Here is a 17,500-nt window from a genome sequence, read left to right as displayed (position 1 = left end):
AATCCTCCGGGGATTGAAAATTCAATCATCGCTACAGGCGACACAAAGAATACAATTCGTAATTACATAAAACTTCTACCAGAGTTATGGCTGCTAATGGAATGAAAACGTTCGAAATTCCGTATATATTTAAGAATTTTGCGAAATGTACTTGAAGAAGGTTGGAGTTTACATCCCACGAAACGTTGCATAACATCCAAGATGAGTACACTAATTTGAATAAACTTAATAATACAAATTACCAATCATCATTTTGATAATGAAATTATGAGTTACTTAAGATCGAGGTTGAAAGAACGAGACCAAACTACCTATGTTGATTAAATACAGTGTTTCATTCGAAATATGTACAGATTCGTTAATTCGGAAGGTTGCATTTGAAGTTTAATGATTCAAGTCTTAAATAATTCGAAAATATATCAAACAGAATAATCTTACACCACACACACACACACACACACACACACACACACACACACACACACACACACACACACAAAAAAAAAAAAATGGTATTCAAAAAAGAAAGAGAAGAAGAAAAGAGAATTCGCAAAGCATTGTTAAAACAGAACACGTATAAGACAACTGCTTAGGTTTAAGAATGGAACTGATGGAAGTAGATGTGGCGGTAGAGGGGGGGGGTGTTGCTGAGTCTTGGAGAGGCAGAGTTGGACAGAATCTTGATGTGGAATTGCAGTAGTCGACTTTTATGAGCTCCGTGGAACTCAACAGAATCTTCCGATGACGGAATCGTGAAATGAAAAGCGAAACGAATAGGCCAAGGGTTGCAATCGGAGAGAACGAACGAGCTTCATAAGACACAGAAATTAAAAACAAAAAAATGTTCCATAATGTGACAGTGGCGTGTGAGAAAAGTAATGACTTCATTTTCTTTAGAAGTACATATGAACAAATATATATTATATATATATATATGTAAAGAAACCATAAAAAATAAATAATAAACTATATAATTATGATATACTGGCTACACACACACACACACACACACATGTATATATATATATGAGGGGGGAGAAAAAGTGAGAGAGATAAAAAGATACAGTGAAACCCCGGGATACGGCATTAAAAATTAGTAACAAATTACAGTACAGTATATAATACACATGTGTATAATCTAATAGCATTATAAATAACACCGTGAGGCGGTGCAAATATCTTAACCAGGGGCATGAAAAACAAGAAAACGTATCCTAGGGCCACCGTATCCCGAGGTTATACTGTATATAAAGATATGAACTTGTGTGTGTGTATATATATATATATATATATATATATATATATATATATATACATTCAAGGAGAGATAGATAAATATGAAAAGACTGAATTACATATAGTAAGATTACTATGAAAGGATATATATACACACACAGACATATATATAAGGTAAAGAAACAATGAAAAATAATAAAATATATAATTACGGCGGATTGATTATGCACACACGCATATGAGAAAGAGAGATTGAAAGAAAAGAAATAGAGATTGAGAGAGACAGAAAGACAGCTATGAATGCGTATAGAGATATGAAGTTATTTAAACAAATACACTGATGTATAGATAACTATAAAGGTTATGAACAGAAACGATATACAGCAATTTAACTATGAACGGAGAGGGATATATAGAGTTATAGCTATGGACGAACCGAAATAGCAAAATATAACAATAAACGGACAGTGATGTGTTAAGGATAGATTTTCGAAGGGACACCCTAAGATGTTAGGAAAAAATCGCTAGAATAAAAGAGCAGAAGACAACAAACGAAATTCACTGACAATACCAACAGAATCAGTAAAAAACACGACTATGAATCTTATCAGAAAGATCGAATGTATAGGAGACTGGAGAGCCATGGTTATCGATGAAGCATATTTGAAAAAAAACAAAAAACAAACAAAAAAGAAACAACAACAACAAAAAAAGAAAAGGATGTGTTGGGCGGTTATCAAACCTCTAGAATTGTTGGTACCACCACTGCCATTAGGCCACGTTTCTCACACCGAAGGTCAAAGGCTCTTTAACGGGAGCACGAGCCTGAGATAGGAGAGCTATAAGAGAACGCTGGAAAAATGTAATTCAAAATGCAGAAACTTGCAATGTATAAATAAGGTGAGAAATCTTCAGCCATGATAAAAAGTAATTTATTTGTATATAGTGAGAATCTTGAAGATGTAAATATAGTCAATTCTTCTTTACGGTAACGAAAACGGTTGAATATCGTTTGAAGGCAGCGGAGATATGATTTTTTTTTTTTTATATGATTTTTACGAATCTCAGGAAGACAAACAAAGAAGTCCTGCGCAAGACAGAGTACAGCAGATCATTACTCAATACCTTCCACGCCAGAGAGTTAAAGTTTTTCGGATATTTAATGTGGGCAGACGGCTCGGAAAAAGCTTGAGATTAAGAAAAATCGCCGATAAAAACGAGCAGTGGAAAATGGACAAAGGTCACCGATAGTCTCAATAGGGTCACTGGAAACATGGCTATTGATCTCATCAGAAATACTGAAATACAGAGGAAAACTGAAGAGCTATGATCACCGATGCCTGCAATAAAAGACCTGATACCTGAAGTAGTATGAGGTCATCTCATTGATCTTTGCTTAAACGATACCAGCTTTTTGCAGAAATTTAGGTTATCTGTCTTAGGCGCCCGGTATCTAAGTGAATAAGAGCATTTTTTCTAGTCTCTTTCCTCATCTGTCCTGGGAGAGAGGGTTGCCGAAAAGATACAATTATCTAAATGGACTTGCTTAAAATATAAAACAATAATAATAATGATTAAAAGCAGCCCAGAGTAAATTATGGAGTTGCTGTTCTTTATACTGACTTGCATTATTACAGCTACAGAAAGAAAAAAACTGTTACCATCTTTATTACCACTACTATAAAGAGACGTCACTATCTAGTGGGCTGAAAAGTATCAATCAAACTTTTCTGTTCAAACACCGTCTTCATTATGTAACATTGTGTGTATTTAATAGTACTACGTATATGAAATTAAATACAAAGTCCAAACTACATTAGTTTATTTCTGTTGTTCTTGTAAAATTCTTAGACACAAATTGAAGAACATTGGTGTATCGAGGAACCAAAATTCAGAAACGTTGTTCTAGATGAATGGTCAGTGATTTCAGATCTTATTAAGAATATTGGAAATCGGAGAAAGGGTGAGAAGAAGAAAAATAGTGAGAGAGAGAGAGAGAAAGAGAGAGAGAGAGAGAGAGACGGTGGTAGAAAAAAGATCGATTACAATTTGAGGAACCTTAGGGTCTCAAGGAACACAGGTTAAGAAACACTGTTCTAGATGAATGGTCAGTAATTCCATGTCTTATTAAGAATATTGGAAATCGAAGACAAGAAAGAGAGAGGGTAGTGGTAGCAAATGGATCGATTACAATTTGAGGAACCTTAGGATCTCAAGAAACTTAGGTTAAGGAACGCTATTCTAGAGAAATGGTCAGTGATTTCATGTCTTAGTGAAAAAGATTGGAAATCGAAAACGAGAAGTAGAAGAAAAAGAGAGCAATAGAGTGAGAGGGTTGAGAAGAGATCGATTACAATCGATAAAAATCAATCGGTCCTTATTCATTAATACGAACAACCAGCTTCACCTATGAGAACAAGAAAAGGCCATCATCTTCAATTTAATCTGTTCGTTTAACAATAAGAATGCTATCTAAAAATTAAGGTCGACAGACACAAAAGGAAATGCTATTTCAAAATTAAGGTCGACAGACCAACCAAAAGGAACTGTTATTTCAAAATTAAGGTCGACAGACCAAAAGGAGCTGTTATTTAAAAATTAAGGTCGACAAACCAAAAGGAAATGCTATTTCAAAATTAAGGTCGACAGACCAAAAGGAAATGCTATTTCAAGATTAAGGTCGGCATACTAAAAGGAAATGCTATTTCAAAATTTATGCCGACAGACTAAATGGAAATGCTATTTGAAAATTAAGGTCGACAGACCAAAAGAAAATACTATTTCAAAATTAAGGTCGGCAGACTAAATGGAAATGTTATTTCAAAATTAAAGTCGACGGACCAAAAGAAAATATTATTTCAAAATAAGGTCGACAGACCAAAACGGACTGTTATTTCAAAATTAAGGCCGACAGACTAAAAGAAAATGCTATTTCAAAATTAAGGTCAACAGACTAAAAGGAAATGCTATTTCAAAATTAAGGTTGTCAAACTAAAAGGAAATGCTATTTCAAAATTAAGGTCGACAGACTAAATGAAAATACTATTTCAAAATTAAGGTTGACAGACCAAAAGAAAATATTATTTCAAAATTAAGGTCAACAGACTAAAACGAAAAGCTAATTCAAAATTATAGTTGACAGATAAAAATGAAAAACTATTTCCAAATTAAGCTAGGCATACAAAAAAAAAAGCTATTTCTAAATTAAAACAGACGGACTAAACTTCTTATAAAGGCAGAAGGACGCATTTGAAAAACCGAGTGACAGAAATGCCTAATGATGAAACATCCGCGCCAGAAAATAACGCGACAATTTCTAGCAGCCGTTGCAACATTCGTCAAAACACATTATCTCACGTATTGGATGCAAGATGAAGAAGATGAATAATTGGACATCTCTATAGACAGACTCCAATCATCGTCAGTCGGAAACACTCGTAAAATAATTAAATAATCAGACTAATTATAATAATCACAAACCGTCGGGTTAAAGAAAGTAGTTTTTACTCTAGCATGTTCCTTTTCGTAATAATACAATATAAAGCCATTATATAAGTATATAAATCAATCAATATATACACATCGATATATACAAATTAAGATACAGTAAAACAGTATGTCTATGAATGAGCTTATATAAGCTCCATCCCTCTCTCGGGTTGAGCACTGTTGTTTAATGAAATAGACTGCTACTACATGGCGTAATGAAAAGTTTTTATGAAGAAATAGAGCACTGTAAAGCAGTGATCAATAATATATATATATATATATTCATCTGCCTTACTTTTAATGCTAGGTTTATTTTTGGTGTCTTTTCAATTCAATAGAAATCCTCCTAAATTTGCTGATGAGGAGACCGTGCTTACCAAAAAAACTATGTATAATTATTCTACGTGACTTCATGTATACCACAAATAAAAAGCACGGATTTCCGAAACGATCGTACAGATAATTGACTTTGTTGTTGTTCCTTCTTATGAAACTGATTTTTAATTTAATTAAATTTTGATTTTTAAATTTTAAAAATTTTAAAACTTTTAAATTATAAATCACATTACTTAATATATATATATATATATATATATATATATATATATATATATATATATATATATATTGATATATATATATACTAGCATTTCAGCCCGGAGTTGCCCGGGTGTTTGGAGATGTATGTTGAGCCAAAAACAAAAACAAAATAAAAACGGTAAATTCTTTAAACTTTGACCCCTATTATGATCCCTTAACTTTTATTGCTTTGGGCTCAAATCAAGTTATTAAGTTAGATCCATGTCCAAGGAACCTATATCTAAAGATTTAACTGTTTAGACCCAAAATTGTCGGAGGAGTTTGGTAGAGTTCTCCAATGTCAAATTGTTGAACTTTGACCCCTTAACAACCAAATTTCTGGCCGAAAACGGATTACAAAGATTTTCTTTAATCTCAGTACTCTGTATATCAAATTTCGAGTCTGTAGACTTAAAATTGACAGAGTTATTGCGTAGGGAAATGCACACACACAGACAGACACATAGACATGTTCACTTTTATAGACATATACATAGATAGATGGATAGATAGATAGATTGGATGCAATATATAGTAATGATTTAAAAAAAAATGACTCATGCGCCATCACCGAGAATCGAAACCAAAACGTTCAGTTCAGAATTTATTTTGCCTTTGCAGTCACTGGGCTATGAAGAAATTTATAATCCAAGACTAAAAATTAAAACATGAACCAATAGCTACTACGTTATGTATTCGTAATGTCGGCGTTCGACTTTCACCTGGCAAATTTCACTTTTTTTTTACTTTTTCCCACTTTTGCATCGATTTTCCGAAATATAAAGTTTTGCATGGATTCAAATACCTTATATATGAAGATTCATGTCTGTAGACCAAAAACTCTAGGAGGAGTTTTGTAGACAAAATTTGTTGAACAAAAATATATGCGTATACATAAATATATATGAAAATAATTTTGTGTTTACGATAAACTTTTTACAAAATATATATGGAAAAAATATTGTGTATCCTGTAAACTTTTTACGCAAATATTATACAAGTATAAATCATGTAGAATATCTTCATGAATATATAATTACACGTAATAGTTAACTAAAGATGATTATCCCATTAGAAAACCGAAGCAGCTAATAGAGAATTAATTAAAATGGATGTTTAAAGGAATATGCAAATTAGCTAGATCTTTTGCTGGTGAATGCAATTCCACAACCCATGTCTAAGAAAATTGTATTTTCTTTTTAAATAAGTAGAAAAGAGGGGGTTTAATACGAATATCAATACACACAAAAGAAAAACGAATTTATAGGAGTAATATACATATATATATACATATATTCATACATACTCATATTCATGCATACATACATACACACACATTATATATATATATATATATATATATATATATATATATATATATAGAGAGAGAGAGAGAGAGAGAGAGAGAGAGAGAAGGGAACAAACCGAGTTATGTGTTCATCAACGTTTCGTCTTTATTTCGAGACTTAAATATATAAAAGTGAAATTGTCTGTCTCTCTGTCTGGGGGGACGCTCGCTACCAAAGTCTTGTCAATTTTTGGTTTACAGACTTAAACATAACATAAGAGATTTGAATCTGTGGATTAAATTCGATTTGGTATTTAATGTATTTATTTGCTTCCCCACCAAAGCAAATTAGGCACAAGGCCGTTTTTAATGTGGAGTAAAAACCAGCTCCCCTAAAAGTAGGCAAAAAGGGGGCACTCTGGTTACCAAAAATAATAATTGTCCCAGTATAGAGGGTTTCCCCTCCATTGACTGGTACAAATTATCTTAAGTGCAGCATCTGCAGAACAGATACTACACTTTGAGGTATTTAGCCAAGAAAAATAGTTGCTATTTAGTCAAAATTGAAAAAAAAAACTGGAATAGCAGTCGTAAGTCGACTTTAAAGTGCTCCTGTATACATTTATACGTCGTCGGGTCATTTTTAACGTTTTCTTTATCCATCTGACGATAGCTCAAACAGTAACGACTAAGGTTGGAGAGCTAAACGTTTTGGTTTGGATTCTAACAGATGAAACCAAAGTAACTTTTATCAACTTCTTAAATCACTACTACATTTTGTGCACAATACAACGATCAATAGATAATTTGCATTATAATAATAAATACAGAAACCTGCATGTATTATAATATAATATTTGTAGGGTATTTTACGATCAGGTAAAGCTGGGTGGCTTTATAATATATATATATATATATATATATATATATATATATATATATATATATATATATATATATATATGTGGGGGGGGATAGCGTGTGTGTTATTGATTTTGTGTGTCACGGCTAACACTCGAGTGACTGTCGTTTAATTGTTATGGAATTCAATTTCCTGTAATAAATAATTCTCCCAAGAATTTTTCATAGATTTTGCTTTTTGTTTCGGTTTCGATTATAGCTGATGGCACTCCAGTAATCTATTTTTTATAAATAATTTTATCAAGAATTCTTCATAAGTTTTGGTTTCGATTCCAGTTGATGCACCCACGTCTTATGGATATATTTTTTTTAGTTTTGAAATCGCAACTTTATAATATATAAACATCGATAGAACATTAACTCTATAATAATATATACGAAATCTGCAAGAATTAAAATATCATATTTAAGCGTACTTCACGAGCGGGCTTGCTTACATAAATACTTTTGCAGTTTTAACAAAAGAGCTACAATAATATCAGGGCGTCTCCATTAACGCTGAATATCTACAGAATGCCAACACATCAATATATTACATATGAATGAGTCCCCTGTGGAATTTCCACAGGTACCGTTATATATATATATATATATATATATATATATATATATATATATATATATATATATATATATATATATATATATATATATATATATACGTAAAGCCCAATTGGAGTTTTCTCTAAATGTTGATAGATTTTTTCGTGGTTTGAAGCGATCATTTTTCGAGTAGTTAAGTTTATGATATTTCAAACCTCCAAGCGAGTTTCAAAGATAAAACGTATCCTCATCTTTCAATAAAAATGATTAGATGAAATGTTCTTACACCTGTTTCTTGTGTAAACATTGATATCTATTTTGCCCGTATCCACAGAAGCAACGAGACCGGATTTAATACGCACCGACATTTCCCGATGCACCCTTGTTTGTCAGTAAGGGGCTCTATTCGTCGGCCCATTGGCTGGTTCGTTGGTCACGCTTTAGTCTGAAATAGTAATTGCCGCGCGACTCGTGCAGATGGAATGAACGTACGTTTCGAGTATCAGTTTGTATTACGCCAAGGTATAATTTTGTCTTTTCTTTTTTTTTTTTTCTTTTATTCGGCCCATGAAATATCCGTATAGAAATGAAGTCAGAGTGAACTCTTTCAGGTATAACAATAAGAAGAAGAAAGAGGAGGAGGGGGTCGACTCCGAATCGGACCCACAAGAGAATATAGCGAAAACAAGAAGAAGCTGATATCGATCTCAAGTGAACGGAGGCCTGAACCTATAGTAACGATCGATTCAAAGATTGTCAAATCGAACTTACAAAGATAAAAAGATAAAGAGGAGGGGGAAAAAGAAAGAGAAGGAGGAGTAAGAAAGAATTAGTCTATATAAGTTATGCTAAATTCGATGATATCTAAAAACCTATTAAACAATGTATTTAGCTAATATGTTTATATGTAATTTAAGTATTTGAGGCAGTGATTACCTATTTACAATGCCTTCCCACGGGAAAGAGTTAGACGTCAGGGTCGTTTTTAATGTGGAGAAAAGGAACAAAAATTAAGAAATCCTCTCAGTCATGAAGGATTTTTCCTCCGCTGAGAGGGAACAGAAAATTGAAGTGTAGCATCAGAAGAACAGATGGTGTTTATTTGCTTCCCCCACGAAAGCAAATTAGACACAAGGTCGTTTTTTAATGTTTTTAGTAATTGTCTCGGTATGAAGGGTTTTCCCTACATTGACCAAGGACCAGTTACTTAAGTGAAGCATCAGAACAGATACTACACTCTGATCTTTGCCCGAAGGCAAAAGTTTATGAATAAATAACATAGTTCTTATTTAGATAGTGCTAGAGCTATGTTGTTGAAATGAATGCCGACTGTATTAACTGGAAAGGTCCTATTCGAGGGCTGAAAAACTTTGGAAATATTGTTTTCTTTGTTTTTTTTTCTAACGCGCTGATGAACCCCAAGTTTGTGCAAATTATAATTTGATAAACAATTACATTATTATATGATAACAGAGTGGCCTGAAACAATTGTAAATGCAATGTTGTGAGTAATAAAAGAAAACTTTCCCAAAATGAGTAAATACTTGTTTATCTATCCCTATTAACGTGGTGTCTTTAAAGAACAAGCTATATATCTATAAAAGTGTGTGTGTGTGTGCGTGTGTGTGTGTGTGTACATTTCCCTACGCAATAACTCTGTCAATCTTCAGTCTACAGGCTCGAAATTTGATATACAGGGTACTGACATTTGGGAAAATCTTTGCAATTGGTTTTCGGCCAGAAATTTGGCTGTTAAGGGGTCAAAATTCAACGAGTTAACCTTGGAGAACTCTACCAAAGTCCTCCGACAATTTTGGGCCTACACAGTTAAAATTTTAGGTATAGGTTCTTTGGATATGGATCTAACTTAATAACTTGATTTGAGTCGAAAACAATAATTGTTAAGGGGTCAAAGTTTAAAAAAATCACCCCCCTTTTTTTTGCTAAACATACACCTCCAAAAATCCGGGCAACGCCGGGCTGAAATGCTAGTATATATATATATATATATATATATATATATATATATATATATATATATATATATTAGTGATCGGACGATTCCAATTTGTTTCGATTCCGATTCTCTTCTAAATTCCCGATTCCGTTATAAGTACCAATTGATGCTTTTAAAAAATGTTCAAATGACTGCAACACCCTGTGTAACGTTCGCATATATTTCGAAAAACGTAAAAACATACACTTGGAAGGGAGCACATATTACAAGAGTAGATCTTTCTAAATATTTTTCTTAAATGTTTTCCTTGTAATTGATTGAAAATTGTAAAACAAGAATTGTTTCTTTTTTAAGACGAACCTCATTCGTTCGTCGTTGATGCTGCAACGTTACACACGTGCTGACATGTAGACACCGCCGGAAGTCAACAGAGACAAGGAAAGAATTCGACTCACTCTTTTTTCAATGAAAAAAAAAACGAACAGACGTTCATTTACAGGTACTTCCAGCATAACAACTTGTCTTTTGTTCAGAAGTCTTCTGGTATCCCAATGTGATTAAATAGACTCTGCCGTGTCGAAGACGTAGGTATTTTATCTTTGCGCGGGCATGTTTAGGACACTACTTTCTCTGTCGCTCTGGGCCCACGTGTGCAACACACCTATCTGTACTTTTATAATCTTTTTCTCTTCTTTTTCCTCGCTGTAACATCACCTCGAACAGCGCTCGGTCATTTGTATACAGCTGCTGTTGCTGTCATACACGCTCTGTTGCAATGAAATTTTCGTAAATGATAAAAAAAATAATCGATTGGTATGCAAATTAGATAAAACAGTGTAAGAACAGATTAGTTAAAGTCAAGAATTAGTTTCTACATTTTAGAAAACGATTCTTAACATGTTCACTATTCTCTACCTTCTTCCTATGAGGAAAAGTTAATATTTTTTCGTAATTATAACAATTTAGTCGGTTATTAGATTGATTTGTGTTACTGTAAAAAGAAAAAAGAAAACAAGATACAAATGCTGATGATAATAAAAATGTTAATAATAATAATAATAATAATAATAATAATAATAATAATAATAATAATAAAATGTTAATAATAATAATAAAAATGTTAATAATAATAATAATAATAATGTTAATAATAATAATAATAATGTTAATAATAATAATAATAAAATGTTAATAATAATAATAATAATAATAAAATGTTAATGTTAATAATAATAATAATAATAATGTTAATAATAATAATAATGTTAATAATAATAATAATAATGTTAATAATAATAATAATGTTAATAATAATAATAATAATGTTAATAATAATAATAATGTTAATAATAATAATAATAATAATAAAATGTTAATAATAATAATAATAATAATGTTAATAATAATAATAATAATGTTAATAATAATAATAATAATAATGTTAATAATAATAATAATAATAATAATAATAATAAAATGTTAATAATAATAATAATAATAAAATGTTAATAATAATAATAATAATAATAATAATAATAATAATGGTAAATAGATTAATACGTTTAACTAAAATTAGATTCTATTTTTTTATTTTAAAATCATGAGAAAGAAAGCAGTCTCGCACATAAATTTGAGGTGAAATGATCATCATTTCCGGTCCATTCTAACTTAATCATTTTGTCTAATCGCCAAAAATCGAAAATCAAACAAAATACTAGTAGAACATAACATTTTAGCTCGATTGTTGACATTTATTTGATGTATTTTTAACAGCGGTTGTTTAATTTTCGATTTTCAGTAGTTATCAAGGGTCCCCGTGCGATGCCCCCGTTCAGTCTCGAAAGACAAAGGATACCCCCTGGAGAGGCAGTGCGCATGTAATTGCACAATCCCTAACCACACCTCTCCTGAATCGGCACTGTTTGAGTCCAGTGGCAAGGAGAAGTCCATGATGATTGGAAACAATGCCGAGAAAAGCAGAGACACGTACAGCACCTGGAAGTCCCAAATGGTCACTCATTTAGTACTGATCAGGTTCCACTAATGATGGGACGATTCCAATATTTTTCCAATTCTGATACAATTACTGATTCCAATTCCGATTCTTTAGAAATCTCTAAGTATTTAACTACAAAATTGTTATTTTTTTTTTTCACAATTACCGTAAAAACACGTGTTACATGTGCAGATATTTTTCCAAACGTAAAAAAATACACTTGTAAGTGATTATCTATAGAGTTTAGTTTTACTATTAGTTAAAAAAGAAATCAAATATTCATTATTTTACTATTACTACCTGCAGTGGAGGATTTTGCTTTTAACAAAATAACATAAGACAATTTAAAGAATCGTTTTTGGCATCGGAAAATAGGTTATAATTTTTCTGATTCCAATACCGATTCCGATACCCCTAAAATTTCCGATTTTTCTGATTTACAATTCTGATTAATCGTCCCAACACTAATAATATATATATATATATATATATATATATATATATATATATATATATATATATATGTCACGTATATGCTAATATTATAAAGTAGTGAGATAATATGTTGTGTATTGATATTCAGTATTTACTTCAATGCTAAATAGTAATAGTATAAAAACATTAAAATACATATGGCAAACAAGCTACACAAAAGCGCATATACATTTTCTTAGCACTCTGTTTTTCCTGGGGATGGGGCATTCTACCGGATGCCAAACATTCTCCTATTATTTCAGTTACTCCAACCGAGAGATCTGTTTAAGATTCTAACCATCTCTTTAAATGTTATTGTTTGTATTTCTTTTGCACGTAGTTCACCGGGTATATTCGCCAGATATTTTTTTTTAAATTCTTTTTCATTAGCCCGGTTGTGACTTATATGATTGATACCTTCTTAAGTTTTTTTTTTTCATGTCATACATAAGCCCTTGGTATTTTGTTATTTTCTCCCTCTCTCTGCTGTTAATGCCAGCATCATCAGTGACGCTTACTTCAACTAGGGTAGGGTTGCCACTTTCTCCCCCTTGTCCCATATTACTATGTCAGGTTGATAGCCCCATTTTCTAGGTATGTAGCTGTAGAAATTTCGTAGTCATAGTGGATGGTGTATGACTTATTTCCAACTGTTCTTTCTGGTAAACATGTTCCCAGGATTTGCTACTACATGGGATATTCAGGTTTTTATGTGTCTGTGTGTGCATATATATATATATATATATATATATATATATATATATATATATATATATGTTTCTGTGTAGATACGTACATGTATGACATAATCAGATCACCGAAGTTAAGCAACGTTGAGCCTGGCTAGTACCAGATGGGTGACCACTTGGGAATTCTAGGCGCTGTATGTGCTTTCCGCTTATCTCGCCATTGTTTCCAGTCGTCCTGAACCTCCACTTGCTACTGGTATTCAACAATGTCGAATCAGGAGAGGTGTGGGTGTAGATTGCGCAACTCTTGCCATAAAAATTTCCCACGCAGGTACCCTTACAGTGTGTATCCATAGTCTGTCAAGACTGAAGGAAGCCATTATATGTGTATATTATATATATATATATTATATATATGCATAAAACCTCTGTAAACAAGTGTATATACGTGTATAGAAATACATAAATATACAGGCACATATATATAACTACATGTGTCGAAATAGATTTACTATACATGTACAGTAAATCTGGACCACATCTGATGGAAGGTGCACTACTAAAATAAAAAGTTGCATAACCGCAGCTAAAGTCGCCTTCAAAAGATTGTCATCAATCCTGACCAACAGAAACATTAAAATAGACACCAATTTCAGAATACCCTGAACGTAGGTATGGTCTGTTCTTTTATACGGTTGTAAGTGCTGGACAATCACCAACAGCACGAGAAAGAGACAAGAGGCAACTAAAACTTAGTTCATGAATAGAATTTCGGGGATATCCTGGACAGAAAAGAAAACAACCGAAGCGGTATTAGAAATGGCAAGCACAGAAATGTCTCTAACAAGAACAGCATGGAAAAAGCCAAAAATGAGGTTCATGGGCCATGTCTATAGAAAAAAAGTAGAATAAAGCATACATACAGAGAGATACGTGCATAAATAACACAACATATACTTGTAGAAAAATATGAAATCCGCTTTCCAATCAAAACGGAGCATGGTTAAGACAGTCGAACTTGGATAAGTAAAGTGCTCAGTATCCTACTGGATATAGCTATGACAATAATAAAATGCATTTAGCTTAACCCATTAGTGTAGTTTAACGAATTTAGCTTTCATCAAAATGTATCCGATTGGCACAATCGGTAATGCCATGAAACTGCAGTAAGATTCCAAGTGCATTTTGTGATCAAAGTGCCCATTAACATTCTTACACTTTTGTCTTTTTGCCAGGGCATTTGATTATATGCATACACATACATCGGATTGCTATCGGAATTGGAAAAAAATTGTGCATATTTTCCGATGCCAACACGATTCTTTTAATAATCTTTTCTATTTGCTTTTTGATTATGTTTAAAACAAAACCTTCCACTGCTGGTAGCAATAGTAAAATAATAAATTTTAAACTATCACTAACGCCCCTCCTCACAATTGTATTTTTACGTTTGAGAAAACATGTGCACATGTAACACGAGTTTTACCGGTAATCGGTAAAAAATAGCAACTTTTAAGTAAAATATTTAGAGATTTATGAAGAATAAGAATCGGATATTGTAACGGAATCTGGAATTTGTTGCAGTATCGGAAATTGTAGCGAAATCGAAAAAACTATTTGAATCGTCATATAACACACACACACACACACACACACACACACACACACACACACACATATATACATATGCCATTTTTAAGCATTCTCTCGAACTGCCAGCGGATTTTTATATTCCTTTAAGCTACATTGAATTTCTTTTCCGATCGAATTGTTTCTCACTATGTACACATATATACATATACATACATATATATATATACATACATACATGCACATATATATATATACATACACATGTCATATATATGTACATACACATCATATATATATACATATATATATACACACATATATATACATATATATATACACACACACATATATATACATACACATATATACATACACATATATATATATACATACATACACATATATATGAATACATATATACATACACATATATATATACATACACACATATATACATACATATATATACATACACATACATATATTACATACGCATATCGTATATATACATACACATATATATAAATATACATACACACACACATATATATATACACATACACACATACATATACATACATACATATATCCATACACATATACATACACATATACATATCCATGCACATATATGTTTATATATACATATATAAACATATATATACATACACATATCATATATATATACATACACACATATGTATATATACATACACACATACCATCACACATATATATGTGTGTGTGTGTGTGTGTGTACATACATATACATGTGATGTGAAAAGTATATATTATAAGTGACACATAGGCGTTCATGTTTCATCCTAGCAGGAATTAAGCGGGGTATGTGATACTGTTTTTAACAAACAAAAAAAAACGCTTTAAAATAAGTTTAAATGCAAATAAACTTATTCAGGTGGCATTTATTTATTGCGTATTTGTTTTTCACCTCTTGTGTTCTGTTGAAACTAATTTGTTATTTGCTGCATATTCTTGGTTATCTTTTCAAAACAAATAGAAATAGGTGTCGTTTTATTAACTGTTTCGTTCATAGAAGAACATCTAACATTAATATGTCAATCTCAGATCTTTTCTAGATGAAAGTTATCTGCCCGAAAATAATACATATCGAGGTAGTAAGTAAAAAAAAAATCACCCTCACCCAACGTGCATTGATTTTCACCCCAATGGATACATAAGAACTCCTAACCCGTGTGAGAGATTGAGCCCTACGGTAGCGAGCGAATAGGGTTAACTAAAGTAAATGTGCCATTTACACAGCTAACGAATTTAGAATATACAGATTTAGGAATGTAAATATATACAAAGTAAATATTTGAAGCAATAACAATCAATAGCAATAACAAAACATTGCGTAATTTTTCGCCAGATTGTGACGGCTCAGGATCAGGTGACTGAGAACCATTTTGGAAAGTTAATTCAGTTTTGTTCTTGGGAGCGAAAGAGCAACAGCGAGTATTGAATATGTAGTCCACCGAGTTGAAAGACTCTACCCTCAAAACAAAGGGATCGAAAAGAAGAATGATTCGTTTCCGAACCTCGGTGTTGAAGTCCAATAAATTGAACTGTATGAGAGAAACACAGACGGCCAGGCGTTTGGCAAGGGTTAATATGACGCTATTTCAAACCCAGAAAGAGTTATCAATCATATTGTATAAAGTCATGAAAATCATGCACAATATTGTCTTGCGAAAACTGCCAGAAGACTACATAGTTAATTGATTTAAAGTTAAAGTTTTTTTTTATCAATATACAAATACTATGCATTATATAAGATACGAAGTTTAGAGTAAAATACAAAAGAGAATATTTTCAAAGTACGGAGATACGAAACCATGTTGCATTAATGAGTGCCAACACTTAAATGTCATAGTTCATATGGTTTATAAAAGCCTTAGTTGCGTATGATTAAAAAATGAAAGGAAAATAAACAATAAATTAAAAAACAACAGAATCGGAAAATATTTTTAGAACTCCTTTAGTTTCTGAAGATTCCGTAGATGAGAGATCACGGACGGAGATGTTGGATGTTAATCGGTGAACGAAACAGTCTGTAAAGATGTACCAAAGTTTTTGTTCTAAAAAGATGACCAACGATGATTAAATAATGATTAAAATCACAATATTGTTTGTCTGTATATGCTCTGTTGATATGTATTTACAATCATCGAGATTTTATTTTGAATAGGTTGGCCTATAAAATGCATAGAAAACATATGTAAAAAACATTTAATCACACATTTCTTGGCAATTTATGACTATAATATGTGTGTGTGTGTATTTTGCTAGATTAAAAATCTAAATACTGTACATAGTCAGAAATGTCAGCACAACTGGATTCGTAATTATTACTTATCTGTCCATTCAGATATTAATCTTCTCTTGCAGATATACGTGCCAGACACACTTCGCTGAGGAATCTTTGCTGATAAGAAAATGTGCGTGTATATATATATATATATAGATAGATAGATATAGTGGATATATGTATGTATATCTCTGTATGTATATATAAATATATACATAAATATATATACATACATACATATACATATATATATACATACATTTACGTATATATATATATACATACATTTATGTATATATACATATATACGTATATATATACATACATACATACCCGTATATATATACATACATATATGTATATATATACATACATACATATACGTATATATATATACATACATATA

The 17,500-nt window shown here is 31.7% G+C and overlaps 1 protein-coding gene across 4 annotated transcripts in view; it reads right to left on the bottom strand.

Annotated features, from left to right (window-relative positions):
* The window catches only part of LOC145259207 (neuronal membrane glycoprotein M6-a-like), a 1,045,587-nt gene that overhangs the window by 429,583 nt on the left and 598,504 nt on the right, over positions 1–17,500 (bottom strand). The gene's annotated exons all lie outside the window — the stretch shown is intronic.

The sequence above is a fragment of the Euprymna scolopes genome, chromosome 34, assembly GCF_053919585.1.
Source record: "Euprymna scolopes isolate OS-2025 chromosome 34, ASM5391958v1, whole genome shotgun sequence".
NCBI lineage: Eukaryota > Metazoa > Mollusca > Cephalopoda > Sepiida > Sepiolidae > Euprymna > Euprymna scolopes.
This window is presented reverse-complemented; position numbering and strand designations above follow the sequence as displayed.